Consider the following 26990-nt stretch of genomic DNA (forward strand, 5'->3'; position numbering starts at 1 on the left):
TGCTACGCCTTGTATTGGTTCTCGGTCCTGGCTGGTATACAGCAGTCCCTGAGGGGCTTGTTATAGTTTCGATTCATGACCACGCCCAGGGCTGGGATTCAGGCAGGCCCAAGGACAGAATGCTGGGCATTTCTGTGTGTCTCTTCCCAAGTGCCCCGCCGGATGAGGCCCAGGCTGCTCCCACATCTGCTGGCTGAAGTGTGGTGGCACGGTGCCTGGGAGCTGGACATGGGGCAGTGAGCGGCGGGGGGGGGGGGGGGGTTGCCTCTACACCTCCACACTGGGGTTAGCCCCAGAAAGGATGCTGTGTGTGAGATCTGCTTGCCTACATGCCCTGGCATTTCCAGGGTCATAAATCAGTCTGACAGTGCCCAGATGCCAACAGTGATGGGTTGCTGGGGGGCGGGGCAGCTGGGCTCCTGGATGTTGTTGCTCAGGGGGTGGGGCTCCTCACCCCTCTGGAACCGTGGGGGTCCCTGGCACACAGAAGGGGTACGAGAGATGGTTGGGGCATGGAACCAAGTCCAGATTCCTTCCAAATTACAAAGGCTACCATTTATCACGTGCCCACCTGTGGTAAGTATTCTGCCTACAGGAGCTTGTTTAAAACTGGGACTGGAATGAAGGTATTTGTAACAGCAAAAAATGCTGTCCCCGTGTCCACCCTGCAGAGACAGGGCACTTACATAAGGCCCTACTGTGTGCTTCCTGTGACCCAGGCTGACGAACGGGCCGTGGGATGACTGAGGAGCCCCACAATGCTACAGAACAGTGCGTGCCGAAGGGCCCCCCTGGAGGAAACCCCAAAGTGGACCTAAGGCACAGAATTCCCAGTGACAGGAGGAAGGGCTAAAGGATGGGGCACCTGCCTCTGACCCCAGAGATTCAAGCATGGAGCTGTGGGGACCCAAACTTCCAACTTTACACACTTCTGTTTTGTCTTTAAAAAAATAAATAGGGGCACCTGGGTGGCTCAGTCGTTGAGCGTCTGCCTTCGGGTTAGGTCATGGTCCCAGGACCCTGGGATCGAGCCCCGCGTCGGCCTCCCTGCTCAGTGGGAAGCCTGCTTCTCCCTCTCCCACTCCCCCTGCTTGTGTTCCCTCTCTCACTGTGTCTCTCTTTCTGTCAAATAAATAAATAAATAAATCTTTAAAAATAAATAAATAAACACCTATTTTTAAAAAGATGATTTCTGGCAAGTTTCCAGTGAATTCAGTGCCAGGGGTGGTTGAGGGGGGTGCGTGTAAGGAGCGGTACAGGGTTGGTAAGTCCTTCCAGATAGGTGATTTCAGACTCTGGAGAGCATGGATTCACGCATGCACTCATGCGTTCATTCATTCGACAAAGATCCGACCCCCCGAGCATCCTGCCAGGTACCCCAGGCCTCAGCGATAAGAATTCATGCATTCATTCATGCCACAAATATTTATTAAGTGTCTGCTATGAGTCTTGGGGCCTTGGTGGTGAGCCTGGAACCATGGCTTGAGGCCGGGCTGGGGGTGGACAGCCCGGGGCAGGGTGGGCAGGGCACTGCCTGCCATCTGCCCTAGTGTCCCTGCCCCTTGGCCCCTGTACAGTGCCACCTTCGGCCACAGGAGTCCACCCCCTCGCCCTGGGCCGGCAGGCACCCAAGATGGGAATTATGGTCTCTATGAGAGACACTGACACGAAGCTGGTTACTGCCTTTTCAGCAAACGTAATTCCTTTTTATTAGAAAATTAAAGGGTAGGACCAGCTTGCCAAAAGCCAAAAGAGCTGAAATGTGCTTTCCTAAGATATGCAGCGTCTGATAAAACGGATTTGCTTGTCTCTCTCCTTTTCCACCGTCATCTCCCCTTGGCCAGCCTCGCCTCCATTCACGTCCCTTCTGCTGGCACCGAAGCAATGGCCATGAGCTTGGCGGACGCCAGCAGGCCCAGCACCCGGGGAAGGGATGCGGGGAGCGTGCCTTTGTTTCCCCGGGCACAGGACAGGGACCAGGTGCTCCACGCTGAGCCCCACTCCTCAGGTTTAAGCCTTTTTAGCATCACCTTGGGGATTCTCTAGCTTTCCTGAGATGCAAAGGCTGCCTGTGGCCTCTGCTAAGCTGAGGGTGTCAGGAGGGAAAGGCAGGAACAATGAAGGACCAGGCTCCCCGGGCTCCCGAGAAACAAGCTCATCCATCTGGAGACCTGGGAGCAGGCGGCTCCAGACGGAGCAGCGGAGGGAGGCGGGCAGGGCAGGGCGTCGAGGAGAGGACCAGTCCCTCGCTGCCACACAAAAAGCAACTATTCAAAACCACCCAGGGAGTTCTCTCTTATTGAAAAGTCCTTGATTCTTCCCTTTCTGCTGCAGAACTCGTGAACAAGGGCCCCATCTTATTAACGGGGTGACGGAGGGGCCTGGGAGGGAGGGTCTTCTTGCGCAGGAAGGTGGCTGAGCCCGCCCCACGAGTCATTAGAGCTGGTAACTAAGGTAACTCCAGAATCGGATTTTCTTTCCACTAATCTCTCTTTTTCTTTTTCCCTTTCTCCTTTTTTTTTTTTTCCTGTGCTTCCTGGCTTGGAGGGGACCTCAGAGGGTGGTGGGGAAGATGGGAGTGACACGTGTGAGTGCATCTGAGTGTGTGTTATGTGTGAGAGCGTGTGTGTGTGTGTGTGTGCGTGCACACGCACGCTAAATACTAAAATGACCACCAGCCTTTTGATGCCCTAGCAGGGTAGGGAGAAGTCTGGTCTCAGGTATGTCTGCCCCTGCCCTATCCTTGAGCACGCCCGCCCCCCACCCTTGTCTCCCTCTCTCCCCATTCAAGGGCAAATCCATTCCCTACCCTCCCTCCTTGAGTAACAAAAGGCCGAGATGGAGTTCCCTTTCACCTGCTCTGACTGAAGCCTCCGCTTTGGCATGTCTAGTAGAGGTCGCTTTGTTCGGGGGGGGGGGGGGGGGGGAACCAAGAGAGGGTCTGCCCTGAGGCCTGCCAAGGTGGGCCAAGGGGTGGGGGTCAGAAATAAATACAAAACAGAGCATTGTCCCACAGGCCTGTGCTACCTGGACCCGCTCTTCCCCAGGAGCTGTGGTCTGCGGAGGCTGGTTCGAATCCCGGCCCCACCACTGATGGGCCCATGTAGCCTGGTGCGAGTCCTTCCACTCTTGGCCACAGTGTCAGGTCTCTCCCCAAGCTGGCCATCTCCAGGGCTGAGTGGGGACATCCCACTTTTCCAACAGGGTGGATGTGGAGCATCAGGGGGGACAGGGACCCCAGTTTTGTCCAGGGGCAGCCGTGTTAGGGCTCAGAGCCTCGGGAAGGTGTTTCAGAGGAAGAGAGCATAGCACTGGCCCCTGGGACCTAGGGTTTGTCTGGATGGAGGAGAAGCTGGGAGCCCCTGGCCACTGGACTGCAAAGGTGTGCCCCTGTGTCTGTGCACCCCGTGCTCCTAAACACGGAGGTCCCGGAGGGTCTCCCAAGGCTCTAGGTGGACACCAGAGCAGCAGAGGGTCTGACCCACGTAGGTGAGCAATCCCCATGTCCTCTGGGATGCCAGCGGCGGCCTCAGGAGGCTTCCTGTTTCCCCCCAGTGGGGAGAGGGAGTAGTCTGCACCCGTAAGGTGAGTCATGTCAGCAATGCTGGCTCTGGGCGCGTGGGGGAGGGGCTGCCCTCTCTCTGGACCCAGGGTGACAAGGTCAGCTCAGCAGCCTACTGACGGGGCTGGACTGGAGCCTGGGAGCCACCCCAGGTGGCCTCTGGGGTGACCCCGCCCCCGCCGCTCCGGTCCCCTCCAACCCCCCACTGGCGGGAGAACCCAGTCCAGCTCCTGACCGCTGGTGGCTTAAGGCCTCAAAATCCCCAAGCCATGGGGCAAGGGAGGCCACTGTGGCAGCAGGAGGTCAGGGGAAGGGACAGGTATTGGAGATGTCTGGAGCTGAGCCAGAACAGAGCTCCCCAAGCGCCGCAGGCGGAAGGGGCCACGGCCCAGGCAAGCAGCAGACATTCCGCAGCTGGGTCAAGCTCAGGCTCCAAGGCCCCCCGACCCTTGCTGCCAGATTGTCTCCTGCATCCTCATCCCTCCCCATCTCTCCCCGTGCCTGTCCTCCTCCCCTCTCTCTAAGCAAACGACCACAAGTGTGCTGGCACCTTCTTCCCTTCCCCAGCTCTTGGAGCTGACTTGTCCCTTCCATGCATCCGTGCATCCACCTCTGTCCCGCTTCTCCTTGGAGGGCAGCCCCAGCCCCCACCCCCAGCCCCCAAAGATGGGCTGTGAGCTTTGCAATCCAGGGGTCGGGCGAGCTGCAGTGACAGGGCCTTGCTGAGTGTGCCTCTCACCTCAATGGGTTTTCTAGAGCGCTCTTAATGGATGTGTGTGACGCCCAGTGTGTGAGCGTGGGAGCCGCGTGCGTGGAGGAGGCAGCCACCTCCAGATCCCTCTCCCCACCCTGTCCTTACTCCAAAAGGCCTTAGTCTCCCTTGTCAGCAAACCTGCCCCCCCAGGGCTGGAGAAGGCCGTGGGCAGGGAGCTCCCCTGACAGCCGTTTCTGGGTGCCGGGAAAACCCCATCTCAGTCACAACACTGATGACCACATTGCTGTCATTCCCTGAGCTCCTACTGCGTGCAGGGTGCCGGCCTGGGCCTGCTCAGGCTTTGGCACATTTCTTCATAACCACAGTGAGAGGGACAGCCTGGGCTTGCAGCCTTGGGCACCTGGCAGCTTACTTCAGCCCTGAAAACTCCCATCGAGCTGACCGCAAATCCCATTTCCCAGTTGGGAAAGACTGAGACCCTGAGGGCAAGCATCAGGGCCTGGGGGCGGGGACGACCACAGTTGGTCCCTTGTGCTGGGGCCTGGGTTGGCCTGAGTCTGGACAAATGTGGGTAGAAGCTGGAAGCCTGTACATTTAGCCTGAGCATCTCAGAGCCGCCCCTCAGAAGCTCAAGGAGGGGTGGACCCTTGGCCTGTCTGGAGCTCATGGCTTCCCCCTCCCACCCCCCACTTCCTACTGCCCCCCCCCCCCAGTCCTCTGCTTCTACCAGCAGACAGGCCTCAGGCCGTGTGTGGTAGCAGGGACCACCCAGGTAGAGAGAGAGAGAGAGGGAGAGGAAGGGGGGGAGAGAGAGAGAGAGAGTGAGTGTGTGTGTGTGTGTGTGTGAGTGTGTGTGAGTGTGTGTGTGTGTGTGTGTGTGTGTGTGTGTGTGTGGTGACCCAGCGCCCAGCCCGGATGCTCCGCCCAGCCTGACCGCAGCTGGGAAAACAGCCTCCTCAGCTGCCCCCACCAGCCACAGCCCACCCCACCCCACCAGGCCAGCTGCCTCACCCAGCCCTGAACCAGGAACTGGGCCTGCCGCCATCATGGCCTGCTCCGCCTGAGTCACAGCCCCCCAGGCCACCCCCTCAGATCCCTGCCAGATCCGGGAGGAGGCAGTGGTTTCCCGACGTTGCCCACTCCCTCATGCGCCCCTGGCTCAGAAGCCCTCCACACAGGCCGCCCAGCTGTATACCTGCCTCAGGCTAGCCTCCTTTTCCTCTCAGCCTTCTCCCCAACCGGCAGGTGAAAGCTTCAGCTTTTTAACCGCAGTGGGCCATAGGCAGTGCCCAGCCCTGACCCCCCTCTCCCTGAGCGGCAGCCCTCCACCCCATGCCCACCACCAGAGTCCGGGGCCTGGAGGCTGGCGCTGCCTCCCGCCTTCTGGGGGCAAGGGAGGGGGCTCCCCGCCCTCTCCCACCCCACCAGGCGCCCTCCCCCACCTCACACTTCTGAGGCAGGATCACTGAGGCTGAAATTTCAATTAAGGAAGAGAAATAATTACTCCAGGGCTCCAGGCCGGCTCAAGTGGCGGCAGGCTTCTATAGCCGCTTCTTTGGAGTGGGGGGGGGGGGGGGGGGAAGGTGGCCTGGCACACCTCCCCCCCCATCGGTCAGCCTGGGGCCAGAGCAGGGACCTGGGCCTTCACCCATGTTCAGCCTTGTACCCCCGCCCCCCCAGTTTCCTTCTGCCGAAGCAAGGCCAACCTCAGGGCTGCTTCAAGGTGGGGGGGGCGGATACTGGTTCGAGAGAGGGTGGAGGCTCCTGGCAGAGGGGGCTGGGGAGCAAGCCTCAGATGGCTCCAAAGAAATTGAATTAAATGAAATTTAACCATTCAGTCACTGCCTGTTCCTGCCAGGGCCCCACAAGGATGGGGGTGGGACCCCAAGAACAGGACTGAGAGGGTTCTGGCCTCCCTTGGGGAGGATTCCAGCACAGGCCTTGAGGAGGGAGTGGCTCTGGAATGGTCCCCAGAAGGCCTGCTCTGCCACTCACAGGAGGAGTGGGCCTGGGCAGGAGCCTCCCCTCTGGACCTCAGGCCCATCTCCTGCAAAACAAGGGTCACAGGTAGGGGGGTGTTTCTGGTCCCCCCGAGAGACGCCCCCCATCGACTCCTCGAGAGGCAAACAGCCAGCTTTACCAACGGCCCCCTCATCTCCAGAAAACACCACCTCCAGAAATATCCCATCTTCGATCCTTTTCTGAGAATGACAAATTTCCTCTCCAGAAATGCTTGGTTTGAATCCAGAAATTTTCAGCTCCAGAACGTTCCATCTCCAGAAAGGTTCCATCTTATCTCCAGAAATCCTCTCTCATCTTCAAATATAATCGAGCTCCACAAAGGCCAGTGTCCTCTATAAAGGCTCCATCTTAGCTCCAAGAATGTTCCACTTCCAGAAATATCACATCCCATCTCTAGAGATGTTCCATGTCAGCTCCAAAAATACCTCAAATCCAGAAATGCCCTATTTTATTCCCAGAAATACTCCTGCATCATCTTCAAAAACACTCCATTTCCAGAGGTACTACAGTTTATCTCTAGAAATAGTCCATTTCCAGAAATGTTTCATCTCTAGCAATGTCTGGAATCCAGAAAGGCTTCATCTTTACTCCAGAAAATGCCCGCCCCTATCTCCAGAGATGTTCATGCTTCATCTCCCAAAATGCCATTTCATCTTCAAAACTGTCCCTCCTCCAGAAATGCTTTCCATCTCCTCTCTAGAAATGCCTTCCATCTCCTCTCTAGAAATGCCCTCATCCTGTCCCCGAAGTGCCATGTCTCATGTTCTAAAAACATTCCATCTCTGGAGATGACCATGGTAGCTCCAGAAAGGTCCCTGGCCCAGATGCTGCAGAGACTCAGAAACCCACCTCCTTTAGGACCTTCCGAGGAGGGGCTGAGCAGTGACCAGGAGGCCTCCTCTCGCTCTTTCTCCCTTGTCCCTATGGTCCCCTGGGGTCCCTCAGCCACATGCTGGGCCTACACAAGAGGTCAAGACCTGGGCTGGCAGGTGTCAAGTTCCCTGTAAGTGGAGGTGTGGATGGTCAGGGTTCGGGGCAACTGGGAGCCCCTGAGGTCTGACCTGGGGGCAGGGGTGATGGGGGTCTGGGGTGGGAAAAAAAAACAGACCAGAAGGAGCTGGCCGGGGAGGGGGGGCTCAGCACAGCACCCCCACAGACACACCCTGGCCACAAACACGTCCATCACCCCAAATGCATTCATGTGCATTGGATGGGCAATACTTGCAAAGTGCACAGACACACGTACCCCCAGCCCGCCTCCCTCGGCTCAGAGCCACGCACACTACACACTCTCTGCATGGACATCCACACTCAACACTTGCGGCCCTGCCCACCCAAGAGCACAGAACACATACAAATGCACACACACAACGCAGATACACACACGCGTCCACCATCACAATACGCTGTGACACACTATCATCCTCATCCCCGTGCCCTGGGTCTCTCCGGGCCAAGTTCTGGGGACACCAAGGGGCAGAAGCCCTTTGTCGGTCCCTCTGGCCAGTCTGGGTTGGCAAGATGGAGCAGCCTCAGGGACTGCTGTGTGTCAGCTGGGGGGGATGCCCTGTGCCAGGACTTGGGCTTAGAAGGGACTGCAAACGACAGGAAGGTACACATTTGGGCTCTGCTCGCAAAGCTGTTGAGATGGAACACTCCCTGCCCCTTGGGGCAGCCCGGGCCCCCTCTGGGCCACTCGAAATGACAGAAGTTCCTCTTTGGGTGGGACCAAAACCATGCGCTGTCACCTCTGTCCACACGGCGCCGCTTTCTGGAGTCCCAAAGCCTGTGCCCTGCTGAGATTCCGCCTGGGAGAGTCCCTTCTCTCTGTCCCTTGACAGGTGGGGAGTTAAGGGGCCTGGAGGTGGCTGGGTGGAGGGTGGCCCAGTACCAGCACACACACATGCACACTCACAGATGCAAGCACGCAATACACCTCCATGCCCTGAACCCACACACAGGGAGGAGGCGGCCCCTGGTCTGCACCAGGTCTATCCCTGACACCTCTGTGGGTGGAAGTTCTCAGAGCCTCTAGGTGTGTGGGAGGGGAAAGGGGCCCTGAATCCATGATCTCTGTTCCCAGCAGCACTGGTAGCTCTGGTCTGCTCCCACAGGACGATAATTACCATTTATTAAGCCTCCTGATTTAGAATCAGCCTCAATTAACTGAAACCTCCCAAGCCCCTTTTGGGATCCTTTGGGACCAAGGGCAAATGCTGAATAGACCTTGAAGGTGCCTTTCGATCTGCCCTCCGCATGGGCCCCTCTGTCTGCCACCTCGCCAACCGGCCACCTCTTGCTGACAAATGGGGCTCCCGTGTCTGTCCCACCATCCCGCTCACAGTCCCTTTGGGTCCTGGACACCGTTCCTCTCTACCTAGACCTCCTCCTCTAGGAACTGAGACCTTCACTCAAAATTGTGAGGGAATAAAGAAAGCCAAACAGTCCAACATGATCTGAACAAACATGTGGTCCCTGGGTGCAAAATGGGAGAGAGCTGGAGGCCTGGCCTCGGCGTGGTGAGGTGAGCCCCTCCCCACCCGCCCCGGTATCCCAGCTCCCAGGAGCAGTGGGCCTTCTGGAGAGGTCTGCATTGGTATTCTCTGTCCCTCACAGCCCAAATTACACCAGCTCTCCTGGGACCCTTTTATAGCACGCTGTCGCTTCAGCAAAAGGTTATGTACGAGCACATCGAAATCCCTCCCGCATATTAACTAAAAGAGCATTTTTTAAAATGCACAGGAAAAGGCAGATCACCTAAGAGCCAATTTTTACAGTGTCTTAGATCAGAACGAGCCCCCGGGCCCGTCGTCGAGAATCGGGGCCCTTGTCCGAATCCTGCCCCTCGCTGGGACCCAGGGCAGGTCACCTCACCTCTCTGCCCTCCACTTTTCTCCATCCAGTAAAAGTGAGGAGAAAAGGCTCCTCGATGGTCCTCTGGTTAGGGATGCTGCGAGGGGCGTCTGAATGGCTGGAATGAATGAATCATGTTATGGAACCAATACAGTCCAACTGGCCTCAGTGTTCAGGCTTCACCAAGCACGTAGGTAGCAGGCAAGGAGAGCTCCGTATTTCTCGAGCATTCTGTGCCCTTTGGGACCTCCCTATCTTTCCCCAGGCAGTTCCTGCAGCTGGGGGCACCCCCCCCTTTTTTCCCCCTGCCTGGAGAATTTCTGGAAAACACCTTCAAGACACAGTTTGGAATCAGTTCCCTGGTTCTGACATTTTACGGATGAGGTTCAAAGATGTAACCTGCCCAAGATCAGTGAAAGCCGGGGTGCAGGATGGGAACCGAGGGCTATGCAGGGGGGCAACTCTGCACGGAACCGGGCAGAAGGTGGCAGCCCATCTCAGCTCTGCCTGCAGCCAGCCCCCTGTGGGCATGTGGGTTTCTAGTTTCAGAGACGCAAAAAGTAGGATTTTTATGTGAAAGCTCAAGTTATATTTAAAACCCTGGGGCGCCTGGGTGGCACAGCTGGGGTTGAGCGTGACTCTTGGTTTCGGCTCAGGTCGTGATCTCAGAGTCATGGGATCGAGCCCCCTGTCGGGCTCCGTGCTCAGCGCAGAGTCTGCTTGAGATTCTCTCTCCCTCTCCTTCTCCCCCCTGCTCGCGCTCTCTCTCTCTCAAATAAAGAAAGAAAACTTTAAAACCCTGTGCTGATCAAACAGCGCCTGTCTGAGGGCATCACCAGCCAACAGTCTCTGGTCTGGATTCTCAAGCCCTGGTCTCTCTACCTCTCCCTGGAGGAAGGGAGGTCTGCTCACAGAAGGGGGGGCAGTGAAGTACGGATTAGGGGAGTCAGGGCATGGGGCAAATGCTGGGCAGCAGGACTGAGGAAAGTGTGTCTTAATTTTCTAGGAGATAGCTCTCCCCAGAGCAGCTGTGACCTCTTTAGCTGTCATGGGATGCTAACAGAGCCCACCTTCCCCTGGCATGTGAGAGCTGAAGCCCCCCTCACATGACAAAGGGCTCAGCAGGTACTGCTAGGATGAATGAGGGAGGGCGGGCGCAGGAATTCTCAAAGGTTACTACTTACCTCTGCCCTACCGGCCAATCCGACGGTTCGGGCTACAAGGAACCCTAAGGTTATCCGAACCTTTTACAGATGAGGAGATGCCCCCGAGAAGAGCAGCTCTTGCCTGGCATCCCAGGGCAGGTGAGTAACTGAAGGACAGCGTCAGCCCGGAACGACTGACTCCCTTCTGTCACCACAGTACGACCCATGAGCCTCCTTCTCCTCCCACAGACAGAAGACCCCAAACATGGGGGGTATCAGAAGGGGTTGCAGGAAGGTCTGCCCTGCTGGGCCCCCCACCATAAATACCCAGCAAGGAGGGTCATGCTCAAACACGGCCCTGGGTTCGTCCCCAGCCCAGCTGCTTAGAGCCCAGAGGGCCTGGAGCCAGTTAACAGACTTCTCCAAGCCTCGATTTCTTCATCTGTGAAATGGGGATGGCAGGACGCTTCCCCTGCAGGAAGGGGCTGAAGATCGGAAATAATAAAGTGCTCAGGGCCCAGCACTAGGGAGGCCTTGCTGAGTCACAGGATTCCAGATATCACTCGTATCACCCCGGACCCCAGGCTGCCCTCATCCCCAACGCTTCTCCTCCTCCTGTCTTCTCTGGGGCTCTGAGTACCACTCCTCCCTCTCGGTACTGAGCCTTCTTTTAGGGAATTACAATCTGTTGGGCTTTAATTACTGGTCCCGGAGGAGTTCCACCTCTTTCCCCAGCGAGAGGTTATAATCCCTCCCAGGGCTCAGACACCGCAGGGCTGGGCGGAGTGGCTCGGAACTGAGGCAGGAGTTTGGGAGCAGGGTCAGGCCCCAGCTTCCCTCGAGAGCAGGTCCAGCAATAGCTCCGTGCAGGGAGGGAGGATGCTCTTGTCCAGTCAGGCCCCACCACTTAGAATTGGAGGCCTCAGTTCTGAGAGGGGACACTGAGGCCCAGAAAGGCTCACGGCAGGCCAAAGGTCACGCAGCCCCACAGTCGGGGGGGGGGGGGTGCTTTTCCTGATCCTCCCTGGCTTTTCTCCTCATTGGCTCATTTTCCACCTCAAGCCTGGGCTCCAGCTGTGTTCCCTGCCTTCAGGATAAAACCCTTCACGGCAGTCAAGGCCTCAGACTCCTTTTCAGCCTCCGCTTCTACCTCTTGCCTCCCACCTCTGACCTTCTAGAGCTCTCCTGGCTCTTTCGACCTTCTAGAGCTCCCCTGGCTCTTTTGTGCCTCCAGGCCTCCCTGTGGTCAAATGCTTCCCCTTTCAGACCCAGGGCCCGTGTTCCCCTGGCTGGCAGGCCCACCCTGACTCTCCCCGGGCATGGCCTGAATGTGCCTCTTCTGGGCTGTTGGCAAACGTCTGCCGAATGCTGAATGAAGGACTGAAGGAAATGAAACTCGACTTAGAAACCAGGTGCCCATCAGATGCCCACGGCCGCCCCTCCCCACTGAGCCCCGTCAATGGCAACAGCTGCGGGAAGTCGGTCGTGCGTGTAGAAGATGGGTCAGGCTGACCTGTTCCGGTCAGGCCCCGGCGCCCCTGTGTGGGGGCCCTCTGCTCCCACACCCTCACCTCTAAGACCACTAACGAGGGCCAGGGCGAGTGTGGGATGTGCATGAGGCTGGGACGGTGCACGGTTCGCAGGGCCCTGCAGACTGAGGTTCAAGGCTGGGCACAGAGGGTGGGTATGGTACCTTCTGGGTCAGAGCTGGGGCAGGGTGTGTGTGTGTGTGTGTGTGTGAATTTGGCCACAGGTGGGTTGCTGGGTTAGGTGACAAGAGGCACAAACCAGGAGGTGTGATGGGAACATCTCAATCCTGGTTCCTAAGAAGGTGGGTGACGGGCACCCTGGGCTGCATCCCCATATGCTGCCCTGGCAGAGCTGAGCTGCTGCACCCCACGAAGGCCAGACGGCCCCCACCCGCTCATTAGCTTTGCCCACTGGCCCTGCGGGACTGAGAGGTTGCTGGCCCCTGCATTATGCAAACATGAGTTCAGCTTCTGATCACTCCTCCAAGGTAATAGGTTTGCATTTTAAGCAGGGCTTTCAATGCTTTGACCCTGGGCTGTGACGAAAGGAGTCATTTCAGGCCCTGGGAAAGGGTTTTTGGGGAAGGCAGATATCCTATGGGTCAAGGTGCTCCTGGGAGGTGGCACCTTGCAGGGATTACCTGGGGGAGGCAGAGTGGCTACCTGCTTCAGCTCAAAGGGCTTTTTGTGGGATCAGCAGTATCTGCCTGCCTCTCTTGCAATTCTGACCTTGGGAACTGGTGGATGCTGACTTTTTGGGTCCGATCTGCCTCTCTAATTCCTCATGACATCATTTCTGGTCCCAGCACCCTCCCCTTGGTCAAGATCCCCCTAAGAATGTGGAACTTGGTCCAGGAGGACCATCCCCTCCCTCTTACCAGACACTACCTTTGGTAATGCTTTTGCTTGGGGGGGGGGGGGGTCCTATGAAATTCTTAGCTCTCTGGAGGTTTCTACTGAAATGACAGTCACCTCAACCCCAGAATGTCTGCTAGAAAGCATGGAAAGAGTACAGCACGTCTCCCTCCCTAGAAGCCAGCAAACCCAAGGCCCCTGCCATGTTAACACACAGGTGCCCTGAACGGACAGATGCACGGATGAACACTTAATGAGCCCCTCTGTGCGTCCCGATGCTTCTAGACATATGAACAAACTTGACCTGGTTTTCCTTACTCTTCTGACAGTGCTGTCAGGAAACAGCCATGATCCCCACTGCCCAAAGGGGAAACTGAGGCTCAAAGAAGAAGAAGAAGTCCTTGCTTGTGGCCAGGCTATCATGTGCTTTTGGGTGTGGCTGACCTAAAGCGGGGTGTCCTCCTCTCCAAGAAGCCTGGCCTGGGCACACAGGAGTGTGTGGGACAGGAAGGGATAGGGCAGGGGGCCACCCTTATGGACAGCTGGGTCCCCACACATGCTGAGCTAAACCAGTTCGCCCAAGCACCTATCACTTAAGAACCATGACAACACTTGATTCTGGGGTGTAAGCTGAGGATCACCTGGTTTATTATTACTATGGCTACTTTCTATTCCTGCAGGCTTTGCGAGGCTGACTGGGGGCAAGGTAACAGGGTAAGGCAGAGTGTGACAAGGCCCAGAGTTTTTTTCCAGAAAGGTCTTGGTGGCACACACCCAGGAATATGGGTACACGGTGGCCAGCCCCAGGCACTAAGGGGCACCTGTGGCTGGTCTTCTACGGAACTGTTAGTCACTTTATGGGGGACAGTGAGAGGGAGGGGAGGAGGCTCTGCCCAGGATGGCGAAGGTGACGAGAGCCAGACCAGAGCTGCCCAGGGCAGCGAGTCATCTGGCTTCCCACATGAACAGACACCACAGCCTTATGCCCTGGGCAGCTTGGGCCTCAGAAAGGAACAATCTCAGGGTGCCAGGGAGGATAAGAGGGCCTGTCCTTGACATCTCAGCTCCCCAGGATCCTGCAGAGGGAGGACCCCTCATCATGGGAGTTGGGGGCAGCTGGGGGCTAGGAAGGGGGGGTGTCTGGGGCTTAGGGTCAGAGAACTGGGTCCAGCCTGGGGTCCCTAACTCCTGGCTCCGTGACCTCAAGCATGTCACTTCTCTATAAAATGGGAACCGCAAACACTGACTTTCAGGATCCGTGTAAACAACAGGACCAGTGCCTAGCGCTAGCGGGGATCAATGGAGCCTGGTGGCTGCCAAACAGCTCCGGGGACCTCACAGAGCACCACCTGGGGGCTGGAGGAGGTAGGGTGGGGGTGGTGGCCTTTAAAATTCGAAGGAGAAGCTCAAATCTGCCTTGGGCATATACCCCCAATACCTGGCCACTCAGCCTCCCGCCCCCCCCCCCCCTCGCCAGGTGCGCTCCCCTCCGTGGGCTGTGCCCTGCAGCCAGACCCTGCCCCATTCTCCACCCTCTGGTCTCAGTCTCAGCCTTCCCGGCCGGGGATGTGAACAGGAATGGCTCAATCAGGATATAATCGTTTTTAATTAACGTGCGGATCATTTCACAGGCTGATCTCCTTGGAGACCAGAGGGAAGACGGTCTTTTAAGATTTTCTTTTGCCTCCCCCCGCTTTCCCAGTTGAAGGCCGCCCCCCTTCACCCACCCAGCCGCAACCTTGAAAGCAGCACAAAAGCCTGCTGCCTGGATCCCTCTTGGGGCCATTAGGAGGAAAGTGTGTGCTCACACACAGACAAACACGCACGTGCCCAAGCTCAGGGGCGCACTCTCCCCCCACCGGAAATGCACAAATGGGATCAGAGCCTCTCAGACATATGCACACACCCACAGACATGGCACACGCAGGGATACACACAGATTCGCACACACACTCAGACATGCATGCAGGCACACGTGCCCAAGCTGGAAGACACGCAGACCCCTTCAGAAATATACAAACAGGGTCCAAGGCACACAGACACAGGTACGCGCACACACACACACCCAGGCTGGCAGGCAAACCGACCCCCACACAGACAGGCTCAGACATACAGACATGGGCATACACAGGCACGCATGGATGTGTATGCATGCACGGGGACGCGTCCAAAGCACAGATACACACTGCAGAAATGCCCAAATAACCCACGCTCACGGGAGGGCTGCACTTAACCTTGACGGGCAGCTGGTGTCCTGGCAGTGGGGAAACAGAAGGTCCCTGTCTTGGGATGGGAAGTCTGAGCCACGATCACCTTGCCCCCTTGAAGCACCCAGGGCCCCAGCCCCCTCCCTGGGGGTGCCCGGCCACCTGACCCACAGGGGAACCCAGGAACAGAAGCCTCAGAGGTCTTGCCTCCCTGCCACCCACCTGGTCTGGATCATTCTGATCCCAGAGCCCGGCCAACAGCTGTTTCGCTCAGCCCTCACAGAGCCCAGCTCGGACATCCAGCCTTTCTGGTCATCCAGTGTGGGCTAGCCCTGACACCTGCATTGGGAGAGCTGTCCCCCAGCCTCTCCCCGGGGCGCCCAGTGAGGCTGCGGGGGGGGGGGGGGGGCGTGGAGGGGGCTAGCTCTCTCCTTTCTTCATTTGCATTTTCTTCCCTCCTGACCTCCCCTCCCTCTTTTCTAATCCCTCCCTATCTCCCCTTCCTCCTCTCCTCCCCTCTGTTTCCCCTTCCTCCCCAGGGGCCCTCCTGAGGTCAATCTAAGATCAGAAGAAGTTTAAGATGACACTGGTCCTTCCCCACTCCCTCACGGTGGATATGTGGGCCAACACCTGCCCCCCAGCTCCTGAACAGACCCCGAGCTAGGTCTTTAGAAAAGTAAACTGAGGCACAGGGGTAAGGGCACAACCACGGGGATCCTCTGACAACTGCAGTCCCACCCCTCTTACTGCACCTGCTTTGGATCCTCAAATTCTCCTTCTGGAGAATGGGATGGCAAAGAGGAAGGAGGAGTTTTGAGGAGGGGCAACAGGGCTCCCACGGCTGGCCAACCATAGGCTAGTAACTTCGGTAGCCCCAGAATCCGAGGACGGGGCCAGTATGCGTGACACAGAAAGTATGTGACAGGTTTAGGAGCCTATCTGGTGCTCCAGCTGGTGATGCCAGGGGCAAGCTGGGTACTTCTCCTCTCTTGGGGTCTCAGGCCCCCCCATCTGTGAAATGGACAAGGTCAGCCTACGAGATCCCTAGGAACTCTTCCCACAAATAGAAACCAAAATGGCAGATCAGTAGCTGGTTCTTGGCTGCTGCAAGGCCCACCAACTGCTGTGTGACCTTGGGACTCACTTCCCCTCTCTGGGCCCCGGTTTCCTCCTCTGTCAAAGGAAGGGGCTCAGACAGGTGATTCATTGCCAAGGCTCTTTTCAGCTGACAGAAGGTTCTAGATTGTGAGGAAAGAAGGAGAACAGTGCCCCACTTCTGGAAAAATGAGGAGCCCATTTCTTCCACTGCAGGCGTGTCGGAGTCTTCAGCATCAGCAACATCATTTTGAGGAAATCATCTTAAACATCACAAAAAAGTGCTCTGTGCAAAATATATTCGCTACCTCGTTCATCAGGAGCATCCAGAATGTTGAACAAAAGGGGAAGAGTAAGTAAATGATGGCACATCCACCCGATTGGAAAAGCCTGAAGACATTAACCAGGGTGTTTATGAGAGTTCGTTACAAAACAGGAAAAGGCTCCTGTTAGCGCCAAAGAAGAAAGCAGGATATACATCTGAATACAGAGAATGGCCACAAAGTCTTTAAAAAACAAACCAACCCCAAGTCAAAAAAGACTGTGAAGAACAACATCAAAATATTAACATTGTCATAGCCTGCTGTCAGTAACCTTGTTTCTCTTTCTCTCTCTGTCAGATTTTTCTCTGAACCGTATTTTAAAATGTATATGTCGGAAAGGTTTCTTTTTTTAAATGACTAAATGCCACCAATTGAGAAACTTTCCCCTATCTCATTCATTCATTTATTCATTCATTCATCACGGATTCATTCACTCCCGTGTTTGTCCAGCCAGAGCTGAGTGCCCATCGTGTGCCAGGCCCCAGGGCTCTAAGATCCGCAGGGAACACTTCTCACCTGCAGGAAAGAAATGCGTGTGTGTGTGGGGGGGGCAGCGGGGGCTTGGGGAGAGGCCTCAGCCAGGCCTGCCCTCAGCTGGTAGGGTCTCATAGTCTAGCCTATGGATCAGACCAGACACTCACCCTTAACGGCCAAGCCTCCAGCTGTGGGTGGTTCAGGGTGGAGGTGGGAAGCAGGGACAAAGTGTAGAACCCCCCCCCCCCAGCCCAAGGGTGATTCCACTCCAAGTTCCCTAACCCTGGCCCCTAACCCCTTTTCCCTCAGGGCTACAAGGCGGCTACCAGGCTGCTGTACCCTCCCTGGTCTCTGATTTCTGCTTCCCCCCAAGGTCCCTGAACAAGGCACCACCCAGCCAGGTCCTGTCCCGCTGCCTGGGGCTTGCTGCCGAGAAGAGAAGCACAGAGTATGGAATCTGCTAGCTCCTGTCAGCCAGTGTCACGCTGTTAGCACGTCAAAGGGTCCGACAGTGTGTCCCTGCTGTGTGGGGGCTGACAGATTTCTGGGGAGGGTTAACTCTTTATATTCCTGGACCCAGCCACAGAACAGCCTGAAAGCAGTCCGCCACCGCCCCCCAAGGTGCCTCCCCTCTCCCCCCCAGGAATCCCCTTTTTAAGTAGGGAGAAGGATTTCCTCCCCCTGCCCGGGTTGCCAGCTTGGGGGTCCCCGGGCATGGCTCCCTACCCCGGGAAGAGAAAGAGGAGGAACCCCCTTTAGCTCCCTCCGATGCTCGCCTGGGAATCCAATTAAGGCAGATTTCCATTGACTCTTCTCGGCCCCCACTCCTGTTCCAACTGGGCCTTCACCCGTTCCACACCTCCTACGCCCCCAAAGGAGCAAAAGGATCTAGGGGCAGAAGTACCGAGAAGCTTCTGACCCCGCGACCCCTACTTTGCGTTGAAGCCCCCCCACCCCAGGACTGCGGTCCCCAGAAAAATCTCTGGTCTAGCAGTCCCCTCCCATGGCCCCAGTGGGAAAAGAAGTTCCCACTGCTCCCCTCCCCCTTTCTCCCCCTCCCCCCCACCCCTGAGGGAGGGGGCGAGGCATCCGGATCTCCGGGTCACCGGAGCAGCGTCTGCTGTGGATCGCAGGAGACAAACACTCCGTCACACACACACACATCACCCTCGGGATCACCTCTGAAGCCCGCATTGTACAGGAGGGGAGGAGGCCGAGTTGCGGGGAGGAGGCTGAGGTTGGGGGGGGGCCTCCGACGTGCCTTAAGTCACCAGCCAATCAGCAAGCCCAAGAGGGGCTAGAATCCGCGACCCCCGGCCGAGAACCCCACCTTGCCCCCGCCTCCTCCCCCGCACAGCGCCATCCGACGTCAACGTCTCTAACCCAAACAAGCCCCTCCCCCCAAGAAGTCCTCCCTCCCCCTCCCCCCTGCTCTGGGTCAGCAGCCCCCAGAGAGACCCAGCTACGACCCCCACCCCCGACGGCAAGGCGCGAGATTTCATTGTCAGCCTGGCCACTCAGGCGCGCGTGAGGCGGGGGGCGCAGGGCAGGGGGGCTGTGTGGCAGGCGATGGCGCGGGGAGTGGGGAGGGGTCTCCAAGGGAAGTGTTTGAAGCTGCTCCTCCAGCTCTGTCCAGATCCGGAAGCTGCCGGGGGAGGGAGGAAGGCGGGGGTGGGGAGAGCGCGACCTTAAGCGCTCGCAGGCGGCAAGGAGGGGCCGCGGCGGCCGGAGGAAGCGCCCGGAGGCGTCGGGGGCGCCGAGTCCCCCGGGAGGCAGCGCGCTCGGGAAGTTTCCCACCGGTTGCCTGGAGCAGGACAGGGTGCGCAGACGGCCCTCCCCGGCCTGACCCGCTCCAGCGCGCAGATTGCGAACTTGAGCAAAACTCCTTCCGTCTCCGGCGTCCCTCACGTTCCCATCAGCGGCCACCAGCCCCGCCATCTCAGCCCCCAGCCTTCCACCAGTGCCACAGTCGCCGAGACCTCTCACCAACGTATTGTGGAGGAAAGGGGAGGGGGAAGTCCCCAACACAACCAAACTGCGGCCACACACACACACACACACACACAAAGAAAAAAAAAAAAAGAAAAGAAACAAACAAACAAACAAAAAAGAAAGAAAGAAATTCCTCCTCCTGAGACCGATTCCCTCAAGCGGCGTGGAAAACCCCCAAACAGGCAAATCTGCAACTCCAGCCAAGATCGCGGCGCGGCGGGAGGGGTGCCCGCGGCCGGCGGCCACCACCGCCGGCAGCCCCCAGCTTTGGGGCAGCTCTGAGCGCGGCGGCGGCCCGGGGGCTCCGGGAGCCCTCGCGCCCCGGAACGGCCCCCCCCTCCCCGAAGACACAAAGCTCTGCCGCCAACAATACCTGCGGGCTCCTCCTGGATCTCCCGGGCGCCGGCGCTGCGCGTCTCGCCGTCTCCCTTTCCCCGCGCCGTCTCTCTCCTCCTCCTCTTGCGCGCGCTCTCCCCCTCGCCTCTTCCAGAACGCGGCGGCCAGATGAGATCCTTGGGAGAAAAAAATGTGAGCGCTCGCACGATTCCTTTCTCTCCGCCCGCCGCTCGCGGCGGCACCGGGCTCGCTCCTTTCTCCCTCGCGCTCCCGCGCGCGCCGCGCCTCTCGCGCCCCGCGTTTCCTTCTCAGCAGCCCCTGCGAGCGCCCTCAGTAGCCATTATTCACGGGCCACCGGGGGACAGGAGGTAATTAGAGACCGCCCCGTGGCCGCATCCACTCGGCAAGCGCGATGCGGGCGCGGGGTGCGCGCGGGGAGGGGCGCGCGACGAGGGGGCTTGGCTGCGCGCAGCCCGCGCCCCAGACGCGGGGGAGGGGAGGAGGAGGAGGGGGCAGGGAGGGAGGAGGCGAGGGGAGGAGTGGTGAGCTCGGGTAGGGAGCGGGAGGAGGGGGCGCCGGGGAGACGCTCCCGCGCCTCTCACCGCGGGGGCTCGGGGTCACCGGCTAGTAGGCTCCGAGGCGCTTTGGGGGTGGGGGTGAGTGTCTCCGTGTGTGTGTGTGTGTGTGTGTACGCGAGCGCGCGCTCGCGCGCGCGTGTGTGTGTCGGAGATAGAAGGGGAGGGAGGGAAACGCTTTAATATTTTTCCAGTGACTTACGAGCCAGTGGGTGAGCTCTTGGCTGCGCGATTAGGTCCGTGTGTGCATCGGTGTGGCTGTATTTTTCTGGTCTGTCCTACGTGTGAATGTCACGGGGTTTGGGGGTCTGGCTACGAGCTTGTGAGTGCGTTGCTGGGTCTCGGAGGAACTGAGTGATGCGGTGCTTGCGTGGAGTTGTGTTTGTGTGCGATCGTTTATAGAGGGTTGTGTGACTGCGTGGGTGGGACTGCGCCCATGTGGGGCTGCGTGTGTCCGAGGGGCTGTATGTCTGTGTAAGGTTGTGTGTGTAGGATTGTGTCTGCGTGGGCCCGAGTGTGTCTCAGGGGTGTTGTGTATCTGTGTGGGCTTGTTTGCGAGTGGGACTGCGGTTGTTGGGGTTGTGGGTCTGCGCGTGTAGGGGGCAGTACGCCTGTGCAGGGCTGTGGGTCGACGCGAGGCTGTGGTGTGTGTCTGCAGGCGGTCTTGTGTGTGGCTGCGTAGGGCTGTGTTCTGCGTGCCGGTCTGAGGCCCGGCGGGCGCGGGGGGCGGGAGGGGGGGCTCCGCGTGGTGTCGGGGATGGCACCGCCGCAGAAGAGCCGCTTAAGGCGCGAACAGGCTGCGCTGGGGTCGGGGCGCAGCGCGAAGAGTAGTGGCGGAGGAGGGGCGGGGAGAGAAGGCGGAGACGAGGGGGCCTTCATCCCGCCGCCCCCTCCCCCCCCCCCCGCACCGGAGACGCAGCTTGCCGGAGATCCTGGTTCTCGCCGGCTCCGCGGTCCTAGAGGCACTGGGGTTTGGGGGACCCTGCTGGGCGGGGGAGACGCCTATGGGCTGGGGGCAGCGGGAACTGAGACTCGGAGATCCGGAGCAGCCCAGAAGTGCGCGGCGAGGGCTGCCCGAAGAGGCGGGTGGCAGTCTAGAGACCGCGGAGGACTGGGCCAAGACAAAGAAGAGCCGGGCCGGGGCCTCGCGGCGGGACCGCACCTCCAGGTTCCCCCCGCGGCGGAGGGGCAGCCCAGCCTGCGCGCTGAAGGCCGTCGCGCGGAGCCCCGCGGCGGTGGCGCAGCCCCTCTTCGCCCTGGTCCGGGAGCCGCCGCCGGGAGCAGCTCCAGAGCCCTTGGGGCACGGAATTACGCGCCCCGGGAGGGGCCGCGGTGTTGGGGTGGGGGGGCGTCCAGAGCGTAGCGGGCGGGCGCCGCGCCCCGGGGCTGTGATTGAACGCTCGCCCGGCCCGCCCCTCGCCAGGCGGCTCACCGCCCACGCAGCCATTCATTCATTCATCTCTCCGTCTCTCCATCTCCCCACCCTTCTCTCCATACACGTGTCCGACCTATCGTCCGTTCGCCCAATTATCGCGCCAGGGATCACACAGACGTGTCAGCCCTGGCTCTCTCCACTTTCTCCTGCTTGCCAGTCTTGTCTCGCTCTCCTCGGCCCCCCACCTGTGCTCCCCGCTCAGGCCCCTCTCGGTTCTACCAAGAGGGGAGGAGCGCACCCACGACCTCTATCAGGTTTTGCTGTTCAGTGATTGCCCGACTTCTTCTATTAACCCCCCACCCTGCCGCTGCCAACCCCTCCATACATCCGACACTCCACTCCCACAGCAATTATGAGCCAAGTGGGTGTGGGGAGCCTCCTCCCCACCCTGCCTGGCCCTCCCTGGGGCCTGGGGGCCCCTTAGAGAGGGCCGTGGCAGGCAACACATCTCTACCCACTGCTTGAGTGCTTCCCTCAGCCCAACCTCCTCCAGGCTGGGGTGAGGGAAGGGGGGCGGGAATGGGGACTAGAAGGGGTTTCATGGGTTGCTGTGCCTCAAGGTCTTTGGGTAAAGGTGGCTAAGGCTGTGCAGTGGCTTGAATTGTCACTCCCAAACCTACCATTGGTACAGAGTCAAATGGGAAACAAAAAACACACACTTCTGGGCTCTGGCCCAGACCTAACCAACCCAAGTGCCCAGAGCCTTTGCACATGCTGTCCCCTCTGCCTAGGAATCAACAGCTTACAGCCAGGCTTGGCAGTCACTGGCCCTGAGCATCTTACAGCCTACCCAGACTCCGGAGTGCAGCTGCCCAGGGGCAAAGGGCAGGCCTCTCTCCCAGAAATGGACCCTAATGGGCCCTCTGGGCTGACCACTAGCTCACCTCATAAGGATGCAGGAGAAACAAGCCAACGGTGGGCACGCACTCCCAGCCAGCAAGCCCTGGGCAGCCCAGCTCCTTTGTGGGCTCTAGTCTTCCCATCTCTAGAATGCAGGCTACTTGGTCCCTGTCTTCAGTGACCTGGCCTGGGAACCAGGGTCACTCAGTCCTGAGGCTGAGGAGAAGCCCACCATGTGCACCATTAGACAAAAAAGCCCAAATCCCTGCTGGGGACCACCAACCCAGTCACAGACTGGCCTGTAACCCTTATCATGGTGCTGCCTGACCCTCAGCCTCTCAAACTGTCCCTGTCACATCCTGATTCAGCCACCTCTTCCATACAGCTGGCCGAAAGGTCCAGATTGGCAGGTAGGGGTGTGAGGATGGTAGCGTGGGCCCCCTTCACTGGGGGGGCAGGGACAGGCTCCCCTCGCCTCCCTGGTTTCAGAGTGATCAGAAGTGTCTGATGAGAGCCCATACAATCAGGCCCCCGCCACCTCTCTGACCTCCTGCCCCACCCCCTGACTCACCACTTTGTCTTCTAGATGTTCCATGAGGTCACCAGACACAGGGCCTTTGCACTTGCTTTTCCCTCCACCTAGAATGCTCATCCCCACCTTCTAATGTACCATATAATGTATTTATTTAGGTATTTTGTGGTTATTTTTGTCTGTGTGCTCACTGGTGCTCCCTCCTGTACCTGGAACGGTGCCTGACATACATTAAGTAAGGGTGTGTTGAATGAATAAATGAGTAAATGAATGAATGAATGAGGCTGACCCAGCCCAGGGCTTTCTCCTCTTTGAACCAACAGCCCCTTTGGAGAAGAATGGGGGAAGGGGCTGGAGGACATCAGGGCAAGGACAGGTCACGTGACCAAACACATCGGCCATCACTCAGGGAAGCACTCTTCACGGATTCTGGATTCTGGGCACATGTACGAAGGGTTTGGAGGAATGACATGGTAGTGGGATGGCTTGTCCCAAAGGAGAGCCGAGCCCTTCATCTGTTCCAGGGGCCTCTCTGTCATTCTGGGCGCGGTGTGGCAGAGGGCTCCAGATTCACATCTGCCAAAGGCGGATGGAAACCCCTTCCACAAGTGTTATCACAAAGGGGCATCGAGATAGCCCCCCAGGAGGGGATCTGCTCATCTCCAAAAGGAGAACCCCAGGCTGTAGAGCCATCAAAGGACTCAGCAAGAGCACACAGGCAGACATTCTGATCCCCACCTGACTATGTTTCTAGAGAAATCTCGCTCACCTCCGCCTGGCACAGAGCAGGTGCTCCATATGCATTTAGCAAATGAGTGAATGAAGAAGACACAGTGTCAAGATTCAAACTTAGGTCTACCTGGCCCCCGAGCCCTTGCTTGCTTGTTCCATCAGACCCTCCTGGCAGGATTCCATGGGATCCTGGTGGTAGTACCCAGGACACAGCAGGAGCTCCATAAATGCGGAGGGAATGACTGGTGGGGAGGCTGGGGTTTGACTCCACGGCTCGCCACGTGAGTCCCGCCCCAGGCTCCGTGGGGAGAGGGGTTCCCCATGCTTGGCTGGCGGGAGAGTTTTATGGGCCAGGGTGGGAGTGCTCACAGGTCTCAAAGGGCCAGATGCTTCCTGGTGAAGTGTGGCTGTGTTCAGGAGAGCCTGGCCTGGACAGGTCATTCTTTTGTTTGCCTAGCACCATCTGAATAGCTGCTCTCCTGCAAAGTGTGTGTCCCAGAAACCATTCCAGGGTCAAATAATAAACAGGGGCTAGGGAGGAGACCCCAGACAGGGGCCTGGGGAGTCGGTGGGGCAATGGGGGTCAGTGGAGCTGCCAGATGTTAGGCTCACTGACCGGCCACCAGGGACAGGGGGTAGCCGGGGGCCACCCAGGTGGGCACAAGAGGCAGAGAAGAGGGGTCTGGATTCCACCGACCAGGCCAGGCAGGTGCCATTAAGACAAAGAAGTCACATTCAAGTTCAGCGCTGGTCTGGTAACCCCCCCAGTCCCTCCTGGCCTTGAGATGCCCCAGGTTAGAGGGGGGCCAAGCAGGTTTCAACATCTCTCTTACACATATTTACAGAGTAGTCAGCCAGCGATTTCAAATCTCTATCTTTCCCTCACATCGGTTACACCCCCCCATTTCAAAGACTGGGTCACTGAGTCCAAACAATCGACTTGCCCAAGGTCACAGAGCTTGCGTGTAGCAGAAGTCTTCATCCGTTTGCCTGGCAGACATTTACTGAGCACCTACTATGTTTGAGGCACTGTTCTATGTGTTGAGGATTCAGAGCAAGGAACAGGACAAAGCTTCTGTTCTTTGCAGTTGTGAGTCAGACAAGAAACAGAATGAATGGGTAAATTATATAGTATGTTACATTTAGGCGAAAAAATAAATAAAGCCAGGGAAGGGGACTGGGAGCATCTGGGAAAGGGCTGTGTTTTCACACTGGGTGGTCAGGGACCTTGCACTTGAAAACATTTGAGAACAGACTTGAGACACTAAGGTGGTAGGGCGTGCAGCTCTGTGTGTGTGTGGGGAAGGTGTGCAGGCAGAGGGGACAACAAGGACAAAGGTCCTGAGGCAGAAGTAGGGTGAGAGTTTTCCTGGAACAGCCGAGGCTGGTGTGGCTGGAGCTGAGTGAGCAGTGGGGCAAGTGGGAAGAGATGGAGAGCCACACCACAGGACCGTGTGCACCTTAGTAAGAGCTTTGGCTTTTATCGGGGGTAAGGTTTGGTATCTCTGCAGTGTTCTGAGCAGAAGAGGGACATGATCTCCCTGAGGTCCTTGCCATAGCCCCAGCTGCTGTGAAGAGAGCGGACATGGGGCCAGGGTGGGAGCAGGGAGGCCAGGGAGGCGGCCCCTGCGCGGGGCCAGGTGGACGAGGATAGGGCCTGGCCAGGGTGGCGGTTGTAGAGAGCTGACAAGACGCGGGATTCTGTATTTCTTTTGGAGGCAGGGCTAATAGGACTAGCTGGTGCATCTGGCCTGGGCAACCAGAATGGTCTAGGGCAGGTTCCCCGGGGAAGGGCAGGTCCTTAGGAAGGAATAAACCTGTCCCATCTTACAGGTTCATGAACTTCATGCCTCTTCAGACAGCTGCTGAAGAGGCCCCATTTTTAGCAGATGGATAGGGAGCAGTGCCCTGCCAAGTTATTTTCGCACGCTGAGCCTCAGTTTCCCCTTTTAATGAGCATGTCAGTCCACGGCAGCAGCTGAGGGCCCGATGTGCCTTCCCTCCCTTGTGGCTTCTGTTGTCCCCCCAGACCAACGGAGTGAATCCGCTCTGCAGATCTCTGCTCCGGGGTATCTTTCTGGGGCACCCACCAAGTGTCAGGCATTGTTGGGGGCACAGGGGAGACAGCCGTGAGCAAAACAGACAGCCCCTCTGCCCTCGTGGCCTGGCATGGTCACTAAGCAATTCCAGTACTGTTACTTTCTGTCCCCACCCCCCCAAAACCCTCCACCACCTAGCGCGTCCTAAGAGCTGGGCCACCATGTGAGACCAAGAGCAAAACACTTGAGAAAATGTTTTTCTTTGTAAGCAAAGAACTTGATGTTTCAGCTGGGGGTGGGGGATCAGCATTCTACATCCCTTAAACTTTCGGAACATTTTCAAACGTGCGGTGTGCGCCACCCCCCCAGATGCCAGGGAGGGTAGTGGAGGTCAGAGGAAGATCTGGGGTCTCCCTATTTAGGTTCTGGCCAGAGCCAGGGCAGGAGAAAGGCCTGGGAGCAGGGGGTGCGCACTTCACGATCTGCTTTGGGCTGGCCCTGCAGCCCTACAAGGGGCTGGGCTGGGGTCTGCCCATCAGGGCCTGCGGAGACCCAACCAGTTCCTGCCTTTGATCTGCATGACCTTTGATCTCTGCTGTCTGTGGCTTTTTCTGCCATCTGTCTGTCCATCCATCCTTCTTTACTAGGCTGTGGGAGGCCACCACCAGATGAGGTCATACAGCTTTAGACTCAGATGGGGGCAGACCCACCCGCCGTGGGATCCCCTTCCCCGGGTGTGGGCTTCAGAGGAGGAATGTCGTCTGGGGGCACCGCATCCTCTCACCCTGGAGCCCCCTCAGCCTCACCCCCACGGGCAGTCACCTCCCTTTCTCAGCATCTGAGTGCACTAGAAGGTGCTGAGCTTGTGTCCCTGAGCTTGGAGGAGGCAAGGAAGGCCCTGTGTTCAAAGGGTGGCGGCTAAAGGCAGGGCTGGGAGTGGGGTTGGGGAATACGCGGGGCGTGGTGGGGGGGGGAAGAGGAGGGTCGCATGGCTGGAAAGACAGACAGAGGAGGGACGGAGGGAAGGAAGAGGGAGGAGGCTGAGGAGTAGTAGATGAGTGCAGGCTACCAGAGCAAATGCAGGGGAGAGGGATGAAGGGATGACAGAACAACAGGGATGAAGGGAGGGGAGGGCACCAGAGAGACCCAGGGAGAGGCACCAGGACAGGCAGGCGGCATCTTCTCAGCCCGGGGAGGGCCTGCCCTGCTCTGCATTCTCCTGTGCAGTCCTGGGTCCAGAGGACACCCCTTGGTTCCTGACCAGTGGCGCCAACTCCCTACACATGTGGCCTGGCTGGGGTCCCGTCACGGCCATGGGAGTGGCCCACGGCCGCCATGGGAGCCTTCTTGCCTCTGAGCCCCCACCTCTCAAGTAGCTGCAGCCCAGGGCTCAAACCTGTCTTCTTGGCCAGGGAGCCCCAAGGGGCTGGGGGTCCTGTCCAGTCCTCTGTGTCAATACAGATGGCCCCCTGAGCCCAGCCACTGACTGACCCTTAGCCACAGCCACATTCTGACCCTTGACCTCAGTCACAGTGTGTGCCCCCGGCCCCGACCCCCGCCCTAGCCTGACCCCCGCACTCTGCCGTGAATGGACTTCTGACCCCAGCACAGCCCCCAGCCGCAGACCAGTATCTGGCCCTTGCTCTAGATTGACCTGTGACCCCAGCCCCAGCCTGAGCCTGAACCTGATGCTGGCAGAGGTGCTCTCCCATGCTGGTGACCATCCCGT

At 58.4% G+C, this 26990-nt stretch overlaps 1 protein-coding gene across 3 annotated transcripts in view; it reads right to left on the reverse strand.

The window, feature by feature from the left end:
• The window catches only part of RAI1 (retinoic acid induced 1), a 116303-nt gene that overhangs the window by 57892 nt on the left and 31421 nt on the right, over positions 1-26990 (reverse strand). For all 3 annotated transcript variants that reach the window (XR_013446045.1, XR_013446046.1, XM_036113058.2), the window contains exon 2: positions 19146-19284. The gene's annotated coding sequence lies outside the window, so the exon portion shown is untranslated. The remainder of the gene's footprint in view (positions 1-19145; positions 19285-26990) is intronic.

Source organism: Halichoerus grypus, chromosome 2, assembly GCF_964656455.1.
Source record: "Halichoerus grypus chromosome 2, mHalGry1.hap1.1, whole genome shotgun sequence".
NCBI lineage: Eukaryota > Metazoa > Chordata > Mammalia > Carnivora > Phocidae > Halichoerus > Halichoerus grypus.